The following is a 13,984-nucleotide window of genomic DNA, read 5'->3' on the forward strand; positions in this document are numbered from 1 at the left end:
TAGTGAGGGAGGGTGAGTGGAGGGTGGAGGGGATAGTGAGGGATGAGTGATGGAGGAGGGACGGTGACAGAGGGGATAGTGAGGGAGGGGATAGTGAGGAGGGATGGTGAGGGAGGGATAGTGAGGAGGGATGGTGATGGAGGGATAGTGAGGGAGAGATAGTGAGGGGGGGATGGTGATGGAGGGGATAGTGAGGGGAGGGGATAGTGAGGGAGGGGTGGTGATGGAGGGATGGTGATGGAGGGGATAGTGAGGGAGGGATAGTGAGGGAGGGATGTTGATGGAGGGATGGTGATGGAGGGGATAGTGAGGGGAGGGATAGTGAGAGAGGGATGGTGATGGAGGTATAGTGAGGGAAGATAGTGAGGGAGAGGTGGTGATGGAGGGATGGTGATGGAGGGGATAGTGAGGGAGGGATGGTGATGGAGGGACAGTGAGGGAGGGGATAGTGAGGGAGGGGTGGTGATGGAGGGATGGTGATTGAGGGGATAGTGAGGGAGGGATAGTGAGGGAGGGATGGTGATGGAGGGGATAGTGAGGGAGGGGATAGTGAGGGAGGGATGGTGATGGAGGGGATAGTGAGGGAGGGGATAGTGAGGGAGGGATGGTGAGGGAAAGATAGTGATGGAGGGGATAGTGAGGAGGGGATAGTGAGGGAGGGATGGTGAGGGGGGGATAGTGAGGGAGGGGGATGGTGATGGAGGGGATGGTGAGGGAGGAGATAGTGAGGGGGATGGTGATGGAGGGATGGCGAGGTGGGTATAGTGAGGGAGGGGATGGCGAGGGAGGGGATAGTGAGGGAGGGGATAGTGAGGGAGGGATGGCAAGGGAGGGATGGTGAGGGGGGGATAGTGAGGGAGGGGATAGTGAGGGAGGGGATAGTGAGGGAGGGATGGCGAGGGAGGGATGGTGCGGGGGAGATTGTGATGGAGGGGATAGTGAGGGAGTGGATCGTGAGGGAGGGATGGTGAGGGGGAATAGTGAGGGAGGGAATGGTGATGGAGGGATGGTGATGGAGGGGATAGTGAGGGAGGATGGTAACGGAGGAATGGTGAGTGAAAAATGGTGAGGGAGGGATAGTGAGGGAGGGGTGGTGAGGGAGGGTGAGGGAGGGATGGTGAGGGAGGGATGGTGAGGGAGGGTTAGGGAGGGATGGTGAGGGAGGGATGGTGAGGGAAGGTGAGGGGGGATGGTGATGGAGGGATGGTGAGGGAGGCTGAGGGAGGGATGGTAATGGAGGGAAGGTGAGGGAGGGAGGGGTGAGGGAGGGATGGTGAGGGAGGGTGATGGAGGGATGGTGAGGGAGGGATGGTGAGGGATGGTGAGTGAGGGATGGGTGAGGGAGGGTGATGGAGGGATGGGGAGGGAGGGAGGGTGATGGAGGGAGGGTGAGGGAGTGATGGTGAGGGAGGGTGAGGGAGGGATGGTGAGGGAGGGTGAGGGAGGGATGGTGAGGGAGGGTGAGGGAGGGATGGTGAGGGGAGGGTGATGGAGGGATGGTGAGGGAGGGTGAGGGAGGGATGGTGAGGGAGGGTGAGGGAGGGTGAGGGAGGGAGGGTGAGGGAGGGAGGGGTGAGGGAGGGTGAGGGAGGGATGGTGAGGGTGGGGTGAGGGAGGGGAGGGTGAGGGAGGGATGGTGAGGGATGGTGAGGGAGGGTGAGGGACGGAGGGTGAGGGAGGGATGATGAGGGAGTGTGAGGGAGGGATGGTGAGGGAGGGTGAGGGAGGGATGGTGAGGGTAGGTGATGGAGGGGATGGTGAGGGAGGGGATGGTGAGGGAGGGGATGGAGGGATGGTGAGGGAGGGTGAGGGAGGGATGGTGAGGGAGGGTGAGGGAGGGATGGTGAGGGAGGGTGAGGGTGGGATGGTGAGGGAGGGATGGTGAGGGAGGGATGTGAGGGAGTGTGAGGGAGGGATGGTGAGGGGGGTGGGGAGGGAGGGTGAGGGAGGGGAGGGTGAGGGAGGGAAGGTGAGGGAGGGATGGTGAGGGAGGGTGAGGGAGGGATGGTGAGGGAGGGTGATGGAGGGATGGTGGGGTAGGTGATGGAGGGTGGTGAGGGAGGGGATGGTGAGGGTGGGGATGGAGGGTGGTGAGGGAGGGTGTGGGAGGGATGGTGAGGGTGGGTGGGGTGGGTGAGGGTGGGTGGTGTGGGGGGATGGTGGGGGGATGATGAGGGGTGTGAGGGAGGGATGGTGAGGGGGGTGGGGAGGGTGGGTGAGGGAGGGAGGGTGAGGGAGGGATGATGAGGGAGTGTGGGGAGGGGTGGTGAGGGAGGGTGAGGAGGGATGGTGGGGTGGTGATGGGGATGGTGAGAGTGGGGATGGTGAGGGTGGGGATGGAGGGTGGTGAGGGAGGGTGAGGGTGGGTGGTGAGGGTGGGTGAGGGTGGGTGGTGAGGGTGGGTGAGGGAGGGATGGTGAGGGTGGGATGGTGAGGGAGGGATGTGAGGGTGTGTGGGGAGGGTGGTGAGGGGGGTGAGGGTGGTGGGTGAGGGTGGGGGGTGATGGAGGGATAGTGAGGGAGGGGTTGTGGGGAGGGATGGTGATGGAGGGGTAGTGAGGGAGGGGATAGTGAGGGAGGGATGGTGAGGGAAGATTGTGTGGTGGGGATGTGAGGGGGGTAGTGAGGGAGGGATGGTGTGGGGGGGAGTGAGGGGAGGGGATGGTGATGGAGGGGATGGTGAGGGAGGAGATAGTGAGGGGGGATGGTGATGAAGGGATGGCGAGGTGGGTATAGTGAGGGAGGGGATGGCGAGGGAGGGGATAGTGAGGGAGGGGATAGTGAGGGAGGGATGGCAAGGGAGGGATGGTGAGGGGGGATAGTGAGGGAGGGGATAGTGAGGGAGGGGATAGTGAGGGAGGGATGGCGAGGGAGGGATGGTGCGGGGGGAGATTGTGATGGATGGGGATAGTGAGGGAGTGGATCGTGAGGGAGGGATGGTGAGGGGGGATAGTGAGGGAGGGAATGGTGATGGAGGGATGGTGATTGAGGAGATAGTGAGGGAGGGATGGTAACGGAGGAATGGTGAGTGAAAATGGTGAGGGAGGGATAGTGAGGGAGGGGTGGTGAGGGAGGGTGAGGGAGGGATGGTGAGGGAGGGATGGTGAGGGAGGGTTAGGGAGGGATGGTGAGGGAGGGATGGTGAGGGAGGGTGAGGGGGGATGGTGATGGAGGGATGGTGAGGGAGGCTGAGGGAGGGATGGTAATGGAGGGAAGGTGAGGGAGGGAGGGTGAGGGAGGGATGGTGAGGGAGGGTGATGGAGGGATGGTGAGGGAGGGATGGTGAGGGATGGTGAGTGAGGGATGGTGAGGGAGGGTGATGGAGGGATGGGGAGGGAGGGAGGGTGATGGAGGGAGGGTGAGGGAGTGATGGTGAGGGAGGGTGAGGGAGGGATGGTGAGGGAGGGTGAGGGAGGGATGGTGAGGGAGGGTGAGGGAGGGATGGTGAGGGAGGGTGATAGAGGGATGGTGAGGGAGGGTGAGGGAGGGATGGTGAGGGAGGGTGAGGGAGGGTGAGGGAGGGAGGGTGAGGGAGGGAGGGTGAGGGAGGGTGAGGGAGGGATGGTGAGGGAGGGTGAGGGAGGGTGAGGGAGGGAGGGTGAGGGAGGGATGGTGAGGGATGGTGAGGGAGGGTGAGGGACGGAGGGTGAGGGAGGGATGATGAGGGAGTGTGAGGGAGGGATGGTGAGGGAGGGTGAGGGAGGGATGGTGAGGGTAGGTGATGGAGGGATGGTGAGGGAGGGGATGGTGAGGGAGGGGATGGAGGGATGGTGAGGGAGGGTGAGGGAGGGATGGTGAGGGAGGGTGAGGGAGGGATGGTGAGGGAGGGTGAGGGAGGGATGGTGAGGGAGGGATGGTGAGGGAGGGATGATGAGGGAGTGTGAGGGAGGGATGGTGAGGGGGGTGAGGGAGGGAGGGTGAGGGAGGGAGGGTGAGGGAGGGAAGGTGAGGGAGGGATGGTGAGGGAGGGTGAGGGAGGGATGGTGAGGGAGGGTGAGGGAGGGATGGTGAGGGTAGGTGATGGAGGGATGGTGAGGGAGGGGATGGTGAGGGAGGGGATGGAGGGATGGTGAAGGAGGGTGAGGGAGGGATGGTGAGGGAGGGTGAGGGAGGGTGAGGGAGGGATGGTGAGGGAGGGATGGTGAGGGAGGGATGATGAGGGAGTGTGAGGGAGGGATGGTGAGGGGGGTGAGGGAGGGAGGGTGAGGGAGGGAGGGTGAGGGAGGGATGATGAGGGAGTGTGAGGGAGGGATGGTGAGGGAGGGGTGTGGGTGGGATGGTGAGGGTAGGTGTGGAGGGATGGTGAGAGTGGGGATGGTGAGGGAGGGGTGGAGGGATGGTGAGGGTGGGTGAGGGAGGGGATGGTGTGGGGGGTGGGTGAGGGGGGGTGGTGAGGGTGGGTGAGGGAGGGATGGTGAGGGAGGGAGGTGAGGGGGGATGATGAGGGAGTGTGAGGGTGGGATGGTGGGGGGGTGAGGGAGGGAGGGTGAGGGAGGGAGGGTGAGGGAGGGAAGGTGAGGGAGGGATGGTGAGGGAGGGTGAGGGAGGGATGGTGAGGGTAGGTGATGGAGGGATGGTGAGGGAGGGGATGGTGATGGAGGAGATGGAGGGATGGTGAGGGAGGGATGGTGAGGGAGGGTGAGGGAGGGATGGTGAGGGAGGGTGAGGGAGGGATGGTGAGGGAGGGATGGTGAGGGAGGGTGATGGAGGGAGTGTGAGGGAGGGTGAGGGAGGGATGGTGAGGGAGGGAGGGTGAGGGAGGGATGGTGAGGGATGGTGATGGAGGGAGTGTGAGGGAGGGATGGTGAGGGAGGGAGGGTGAGGGAGGGTGATGGAGGGATGGTGAGGGAGGGTGATGGAGGGAGGGTGAGGGAGGGATGGTGAGGGAGGGTGATGGAGGGAGTGTGAGGGAGGGTGAGGGAGGGATGGTGAGGGAGGGAGGGTGAGGGAGGGTGAGGGAGGGAGGGTGAGGGAGGGAGGGGGAGGGAGGGTGAGGGAGGGAGGGTGAGGGAGGGATTGTGAGGGAGGGTGAGGGAGGGATGGTGAGGGAGGGTAATGGAGGGAGTGTGAGGGAGGGTGAGGGAGGGATGGTGAGGGAGGGAGGGTGAGGGAGGGAGGGTGAGGGAGGGTGAGGGAGGGATGGTGAGGGAGGGATGGTGAGGGAGGGTGAGGGAGGGATGGTGAGGGAGGGATGGTGAGGGAGGGATGGTGAGGGAGGGTAATGGAGCGAGTGTGAGGGAGGGTGAGGGAGGGATGGTGAGGGAGGGTGAGGGATGGTGAGGGAGGGTGAGGGAGGGTGAGGGAGGGATGGTGAGGGAGGGTAATGGTGGGAGTGTGAGGGAGGGTGAGAGAGGGATGGTGAGGGAGGGAGGGTGAGGGAGGGATGGTGACTATTGTCCCTGGTGATATGATTCCGAAATGCTGATTATTCTTCATCCGGTGATGATTTTGAGCGGTGAGGGTGCAATAAAAGCCTTTGTTGTTGTTATTTTTGTTGTTATTTACAGCACAGAAGGAGGCCATTCGGCCCATCAGGTCTGCATCGGCTCCCAAAAGTGCAACCTAGTTAGTCCCATTCTCCAGCTCTATCTCCGTAGACCTCTAAATTAATCTCTTTCAGAGAGACATCCAGCTCTCTTCTGAAACCTCCTATGGAACCCACCTCCACCACTCTCCCAGGCAGCACGCTCCAAATCCCAACTCTCACTCCGAGATCTCTTGCTGGCCATCTTGAAATTGTGACCCCTAATCAGTGACATATCAACTAGTGGAAATAGAATATCCTTCTTTACCCTGTCAAAATTGTTCAGAATTTTGAACATCTCTTTTGCAATGGTTTAGTTTACATGACAGAGAGCGAACGATGCCAAAGGCTCAATTCAAGAACAAAGAACAAAGAACAAAGAAAAGTACAGCACAGGAACAGGCCCTTCGGCCCTCCAAGCCCGTGCCGACCATGCTGCCCGACTAAACTACAATCTTCTACACTTCCTGGGTCCGTATCCCTCTATTCCCATCCTATTCATGTATTTGTCAAGATGCCCCTTAAATGTCACTATCGTCCCTGCTTCCACCACCTCCTCCAACAGCGAGTTCCAGGCACCCACCACCCTCTGCGTAAAAAACTTGCCTCGTACATCTACTCTAAACCTTGCCCCTTTCACTTTAAACCTATGCCCTCTAATAATTGACCCCTCTCCCCTGGGGAAAAGCCTCTGACTATCCACTCTGTCTATGCCCCTCTTAATTTTGTAGACCTCTATCAGGTCGCCCCTCAACATCCGTTGTTCCAGTGAGAACAAACCGAGTTTATTCAACCGCTCCTCATAGCTAATGCCCTCCATACCAGGCAACATTCTGGTAAATCTCTTCTGCACCCTCTCTAACGCCTCCACGTCCTTCTGGTAGTGTGGCAACCAGAATTGAACACTATACTCCAAGTGTGGCCTAACTAAGGTTCTATACAGCTGCAACATGACTTGCCAATTCTTATGCTCAATGCCCCGGCCAATGAAGGCCAGCATGCCGTATGCCTTCTTGACTACCTTCTCCACCTGTGTTGCCCCTTTCAATGACCTGTGGACCTGTACTCCTCGATCTCTCTGACTTTCAATACTCTTGAGGGTTCTACCATTCACTGTATATTCCCTACCTGCATTCGACCTTCCAAAATGCATTACCTCACATTTGTCCGGATTAAACTCCATCTGCCATCTCTCCGCCCAAGTCTCCAGACAATCTAAATCCTGCTGTATCCTCCGACAGTCCTCATCGCTATCCGCAATTCCACCAACCTTTGTGTCGTCTGCAAAATACATCTGGGTATCGTCCTAGCACCTCAGTCAACCCTTCAGAAACTGTTTGGAGGATGTGCTGCCATTGCAACCGCAAATGGCGCAACCAGTCCCGACCCAACAGACTGGTCCCATGGCCGCGCACCACAATAAGTGGGAAACGCCCCTCCTGGCATCCATAAATAACAGGGATCATTGTAGTTCCTACAATGTCCAGTGGTTCCCCCGTGTAGGTGGCCAACCTGGCCTGTGAGTCGGTTAATGTAAGGGTCTGTATACCCTGCTTGATGCGGTCGAATGTCCTCTGGGAGACATGACCAACCAGCATACATAACACCGCAGCCAATCACCAGTGAGAGCACACGCACTATAAAGACAGGGGGCAGGAGAGTTCCCGCTCATTCTAGCAGCAGCCAGCTCAGAGCACAGAGCTCACAGCCTGCAACACAGACATTCACCATGTGCTGAGTGCCTCACCATAGCTAGTGATAGGAGAGGGTCCACAGTTAAGCTGGTATTGCTTATACCCACGTTTACAGTATGTTAGCATAGTTGAACAGTTAATAAAATAGCGTTACACCACTTCCAGCATTGTTGGCTTGTTTGCGAACCAGAACACCAACACGACAGCCTACTCCCGCACTATCCCCGTAACCCCACCTACTAACCTGCACCCCTTTGGACACTCAGGGACAATTTATCGTGGCCAATCCACCTAACCTGTACATCATTGGACTGTGATAGGAAACCGGAGCACCCGGAGGAAACCCACGCAGACACGGGGAGAACGTGCAGACTCCGCACAGACAGTCACCCGAGGCCGGAACTGAACTCTGTGAAGCACGATCAATTTGTCTGGAGACGAAGTTGAATCCAAACTGAGGCTTTATTAGTATCTGAAGTGTGGCCTCCTGCAGCAGCTGACGAAATGGCTGCGAGCTGGAGGCCACGCATATTTATAACCCGGCTGCTGGGCGGAGCTAGCATGCAGGGGCCCAGGTGAACCTGTAGTGCAGGTTCTATCGTACAACCCTTAATATAGGAACACAGTGGTTTACCACACCCTGGTCACTGGCACTGTGAGGCAGCAGTGCTAACCACCGTTAGAGGGAACTATTAGAGGGAGCATAAGTTGAAAGTCAGAGAGAGAAAAGCTCTTCAGGAGGTGCAGGAACAAAGTGACCTGGGTGTATCTGTACAGAAGTAATTGAAGGTGGCAAGGCTTGTTGAGAGAGCAGTTAATAAAGTGATGCACAATCAATTACTCTCGAGACAAGGTGAGTCATAACTAATAGGCATTAATCTGCTTGAACTCTTCCCCAGCAGCTTCGGTACAGAAAGTGAAGGCTGCTGGGACGGCATTGGTTCTCATACTCCGCCTCTCAGGGCGGAGCTATGTACGTTGGCCAATGGTAGACTCCTGGGTCTAGCCAATGGGCATCCACCTCTCAGGTACCGCAATACCTGGTATTACCACATTCACCCCCTGTTAAAAAGAACCCGGCGGGGTGATGGCCAGCGTTAATGTCGCCTTTCGCATGGTAGGACCAGGTATGGAGGTGCCGTGATGTCGAGGGTAATAGCAAAGTGTTCATAGTGCAGCAATCAGTCGATCGGGTGGCCTGGTCGCCCTTCTGGAGCATCTGGGCTTCGGCGGTGATCCTGATGGGGTCCCGGCGATTGCGATTCCGAGAACGTGGTGTCTTCCTCCCAGGCAGCTTCGTCACCCCTAGGCGGCGCTGTTGGGTTGAAAAGTGGGCGGGGGAGGCCTGTAGGGGGCGTCGGTGCTTGCTCGGGCTCAGGCAGGGGTGGCGGGAGTACCGACCATCCGGTCAGGTGCTGCGGGGAGGGTGGGGGTGGGGGCAATGGTGCGGGTGCGCGTGGGGCTCCGGCGGGCGCCAGGTCCCGAAGGGAGACCGTGTCTTGGCGGCCGTCAGGGAACGCTACATAGGCGTACTGGGGGTTGGCGTGCAGCAGGTGGACCCTCTCGACCAACGGGTCCGACTTGTGCGCCCTCACATGTCTCCGAAGCAGGATGGGTCCAGGTGTCGCTAGCCAGGTTGGGAGCGAGGTCCCGGAGGAGGACTTCCCGGGGAAAACAAGGAGACGTTCATGAGGTGTCTGATTTGTGGTAGTTCAGAGCAGCGACCGGATGGAGTGAAGGGCCACCGGGAGGACGTCCTGCCAGCGGGAGACGGGGAGATTCCTGGACCGCAGGGCCAGCAGGACGGTCTTCCAGACCGTTCCGTTCTCCCTCTCAACCTGCCCGTTTCCCCGGGGGTTGTAACTGGTCGTCCTGCTCGAGGCGATGCCCTTGCTGAGCAGGAATTAACGCAGTTCGTCGCTCATAAAGGAGGACCCCCTATCACTGTGAATGTATGCGGGGAAACCGAACAGTGTAAAAATACCCTGGACGGCCTTGATGACGGTGGTTGTGGTCATGTCTGGGCAGGGGATGGCGAATAGGAACCAGGAGTACTCGTCAATCACGTTCAGGAAGTACGTGTCGCGGTCGGTGGAGGGGAGGGGGCCTTTGAAGTCCATGCTGAGGCGTTCAAAGGGACGGGAAGCCTTTATCAGGTGCGCTCTCTCTGGCTGGTAGAAGTGCGGTTTGCACTCCGCACAGATTCGGCAGTCCCTGGTGACTGTCCTGACCTCCTCGATGGAGTAGGGCAGGTTGCGGGTCTTGATAAAATGAAAGAAACGAGTGACCCCCGGGTGGCAGAGGTCCTCATGGAGGGCTCGGAGGCGGTCTACTTGCGCGGTGGCACGAGTGCCGCGGGACAGGGCATCAGGAGGCTTGTTCAGCTTCCCGGGACGGTACAAGATCTCGTAATTGTAGGTGGAGAGTTCTATCCTCCACCGCAAGATCTTGTCGTTCTTAATCTTGCCCCGCTGTGCGTTATCGAACATGAAGGCCACCGATCGTTGGTCAGTGAGGAGAGTGAATCTCCTGCCGGCCAGGTAATGCCTCCAGTGCCGCACAGCTTCTACTATGGCCTGGGCCTCCTTTTCGACCGAGGAGTGGCGAATTTCGGAAGCATGGAGAGTGCGGGAGAAGAAAGCCACGTGCCTGCCCGCTTGGCTGAGGGTGGCCGCCAGAGCTACGTCGGACGCATCGCTCTCGACCTGGAAGGGGAGGGACTCGTCGATGGCGCGAATCGTGGCTTTTGCAATGTCTGCTTTGATGCGGCTGAAGGCCTGGCGGGCCTCCGTCGACAGGGGGAAGGTTGTGGACTGGATTAGGGGTCGGGCTTTGTCTGCGTAATTAGGGACCCACTGTGCATAATAGCTTAAGAAGCCGAGGCAGCGCTTTAGGGCCTTGGGGCAGTGAGGGAGGGGGAACTCCATGAGGGGGCGCATGGGCTCAGGGTCGGGGCCTATGACTCCATTTCGCACTACGTAGCCTAGAATGGCTAGACGGTCGGTGCTAAACACGCATTTATCCTTATTGTAGGTCAGATTAACGATATTCGCGGTCTGGAGAAATTTCCGGAGGTTGGTGTCGTGGTCCTGCTGGTCATGGCCGCAGATGGTGAAGTTATCAAGATACGGGAACGTTGCGCGTAAGCCGTACCGGTCAACCATTCGGTCCATCTCACGTTGGAAGACCAAGACCCCGTTCGTGACACCGAAGGGAACCCTTAAAAAGTGATAGAGCCGCCCATCTGCTTCGAAGGCAGTGTACTGGCGGTCACCATTACGGAGGGGCAGCTGCTGGTAGGGAGTCTTGAGATCCACCGTGGAGAAAACCTTGTATTGCGCAATCCTGTTTACCAGGTCGGCTATACGGGGGAGAGGGTACGCGTCCAGCTGCGTAAACCTGTTGATGGTCTGGCTGTAGTCAATGACCATCCTATGTTTCTCCCCGGTCTTTACCACCTCTGCGCAGCCACCCTCCTTGGGCTGGATTTCCAGTGCCATCTGCAAAGCCTGACTTTTAAATTCGGCGGCCCTATACCCCCCTTTACTGTCTGCGGCCTCGCGACCCTTAAGGTCGTCCCGCCTTCCTGTTTGCGAACCTCACCCCGGATTGCAAACCCGTCGCCACCAGGAGCAGACGGTACAGCGCCCAGGACCGGACCTTCATCAGGTCCGAGGTCCAAAGGCTGCTGAAGGAAGGGGTCATTGAAGCAAGCAACAGCCCCTGGAGGGCTCAAGTAGTGGTGGTAAAGACCGGGGAGAAACATAGGATGGCCATTGACTACAGCCAGACCATCAACAGGTTTACGCGGCTAGACTCCTGGGTCTAGCCAATAGTCATCCACCTCTCAGGTACCGCAATACCTGGTATTACCACATAAAGCAAATAGAATCTTCGGCTTTATTAATAGAGGCATTGAGTACGAGAGTAATGAGGTCATGTTGATCTTTTATAAGACACGAGTTGGGTCTCATTGGGAATACTGCCTCCAGTTCGGAGCACCATTCCTGAGGAAGGATGTGATTGGAGAGAGCACAGGGGAGGTTCACCAGAATGATTCCAGGGATCAGCAACTGTAGTTATGAGGATAGATTGGAGAGGCTTGGGCCTGGTTTCCTTGGAGGGAAAAAAGGCTGAGAGGAGACGCGAGAGCCATTCAAGATTACCAGGGTTATGGACAGGGTAAATCGTGAGAAACTGCCCCCTCATCAAGAATTAGAGGGCAAAGGTTGAAAATAATGGGTGAAAGGAGTGGACGTGATGTGAGGAAAAATGTTTTCACTCGGAGGGTAGCTGGAGTCGGGAACTAACTTCCTGAGAGAGAGGTGAAGGCAGGTTCGACCGAGGTTTTCAAAAGGGAATTGGATTGTTATCTGAACAGAGAGAATGTGCAGGGTTACAGGGGCAAGGCAGGGGAGTGTGACCAGGCCGAATGCCCTTTCAGAGGGCCAGTGCAGGCTCGATGGGCCGCAAGGCCGCCCCTGCACTGGAAAGAGTCTGTAATTCTGTGAGGTGAAGTTAACCATGGTTTCCAAAAGGCAGAACATAAGAACTAGGAACAGGAGTAGGCCACCTGGCCCCTCGAGCCTGCTCCGCCATTTAATGAGGTCATGGCTGATCTTTGTGGACTCAGCTCCACTCTCCGGCCCGTACACCATATGGAGCCTCAACTGCTTCACTGGGCAAGGAATTCCAGAGATTCACAACCCTTTGGGTGAAGAAGTTCCTCCTACACTCCGTCCTAAATCTACCTCCCCTTATTTTGAGGCTATGCCCCCTAGTTCTGCTTTCCCCGACCAGTGGAAACAACCTGCCCGCATCTATCCTATCTGTTCCCTTCATAATTTTATATGTCTCAATAAGATCCCCCCGCATCCTTCTAAACTCCAATGACTACAGTCCCAGTCTACTCAACCTCTCGTCATAATCTAATCCCCTCAACTCTGGGATCAACCTAGTGAATCTCCTCTGCACTCCCTCCAGTGCCAATATGTCCTTTCTCAGGTAAGGAGACCAAAACTGAACACAATACTCCAGATGCGGCCTCACCAACACCCCATACAATTGCAGCATAACCTCCCGAGTCTTGAACTCCATCCCTCTAGCAATGAAAGACAAAACTCGATTAGCCTTCTTAATCACCTGTTGCACCTGAACACCAACTTTTTGCGACTCGTGCACCAGCACACCCAGGTCCCTCTGCACAGCAGCATGTTTTAACATCTTACCGTTTAAATAATAATCCATTCTGCTGTTATTCCTCCCAAAATGGATAGCCTCACACTTGGCAACATTGAATTCCATCTGCCAGACCCTAGCCCATTCACCTAACCTATCCAAATCCTTCTGCAGACTTCCGGTATCCTCTGCCCTTTTTGCTTTACCACTCATCTTAGTGTCGTCTGCAAACTTTGACACATTGCACTTGGTCCCCAATTCCAAATCGTCTATGTAAATTGTGAACAACTGCGGGCCCAACACTGATCCTTGAGGGACCCCACTAGTTACAGGTTGCCAACCAGAGAAACACCCATCTATACACTCTCTGCTTTCTGTTAGTTAACCAATCCTCTACCCATGCTACCACTTTACCCTCAATGCCATGCATCTTTAGTTTATGCAGCAACCTTTTGTGTGGCAGCTTGTCAAAAGCTTTCTGGAAATCCAGATATACCACATCCATTGGCTCCTCGTTATCTACTGCACTGGTAACGTCCTCAAAAAATTCTACCAAATTAGTCAGACACGACCTACCCTTTGTGAACCCATGCTGCATCTGCCCAATAGGACAATTTCCCTCCAGGTGCCCCGCTATTTCCTCCTTAATGATAGATTCCAGCATGTTCCCTACAACCGAAGTTAAGCTTACCGGCCTAAAATTACCCGCTTTCTGCCGACCTCCTTTTTTAAACAGTGGTGTCACGTTTGCTACTTTCCAATCCTCTGGGACCACCCCAGAGTCTAGTGAATTTTGATAAATTATCACTAGTGCGTTTACAATTTCCCTAGCCATCTCTTTTAGCACTCTGGGATGCATCCCATCAGGGCCAGGAGACTTGTCTACCTTTAGCCCCATTAGCTTGCCCAATACTGCCTCCTTAGTGATTACAATCATCTCAAGGTCCTCACCTATTATATCCTTATTTCCATCAGTCACTGGCATGTTATTTGTGTCCTCCACTGTGAAGACTGACCCAAAAAACCTGTTCAGCTCCTCAGCCATTTCCCCGTCTCCTATTATTAAATCTCCCTTCTCATCTTCCAAAGGACCAATATTTACCTTAGCCCCACTCTTTTTTGTCTTATATATTTGTAGAAGCTTTTACTATCTGCTTTTATGTTCTGAGCCAGTTTACTTTCATAATCTATCTTACTCTTCTTTATGGCTTTTTTAGTAGCTTTCTGTTGTCCCCTAAAGACTTCCCAGTCCTCTAGTCTCCCACTAATGTTTGCCACTTTGTATGTTTTTTCCTTCAATTTGATACTGTCCCTCACCTCCTTAGATATCCACGGTCGATTTTTCCCCTTTCTACCGTCTTTCTTTTTTGTCGGTATGAACCTTTTCTGAACACTGAAAGATCGCTCGGAAGGTTCTCCACTGTTCCTCAACTGTTTCACCGTGAAGTCTTTGCTCCCAGTCTACCTTAGCTAGTTCTTCTCTCATCCCATTGTAATCACCTTTGTTTAAGCACAAAACACTAGTGTTTGATTTTACCTTGTCATCCTCCAACTGTATTTTAAATTCCACCATATTGTGGTCGCTCCT

This window comes from Scyliorhinus torazame, chromosome 6, assembly GCF_047496885.1.
Source record: "Scyliorhinus torazame isolate Kashiwa2021f chromosome 6, sScyTor2.1, whole genome shotgun sequence".
In the NCBI taxonomy this organism is placed as follows: domain Eukaryota; kingdom Metazoa; phylum Chordata; class Chondrichthyes; order Carcharhiniformes; family Scyliorhinidae; genus Scyliorhinus; species Scyliorhinus torazame.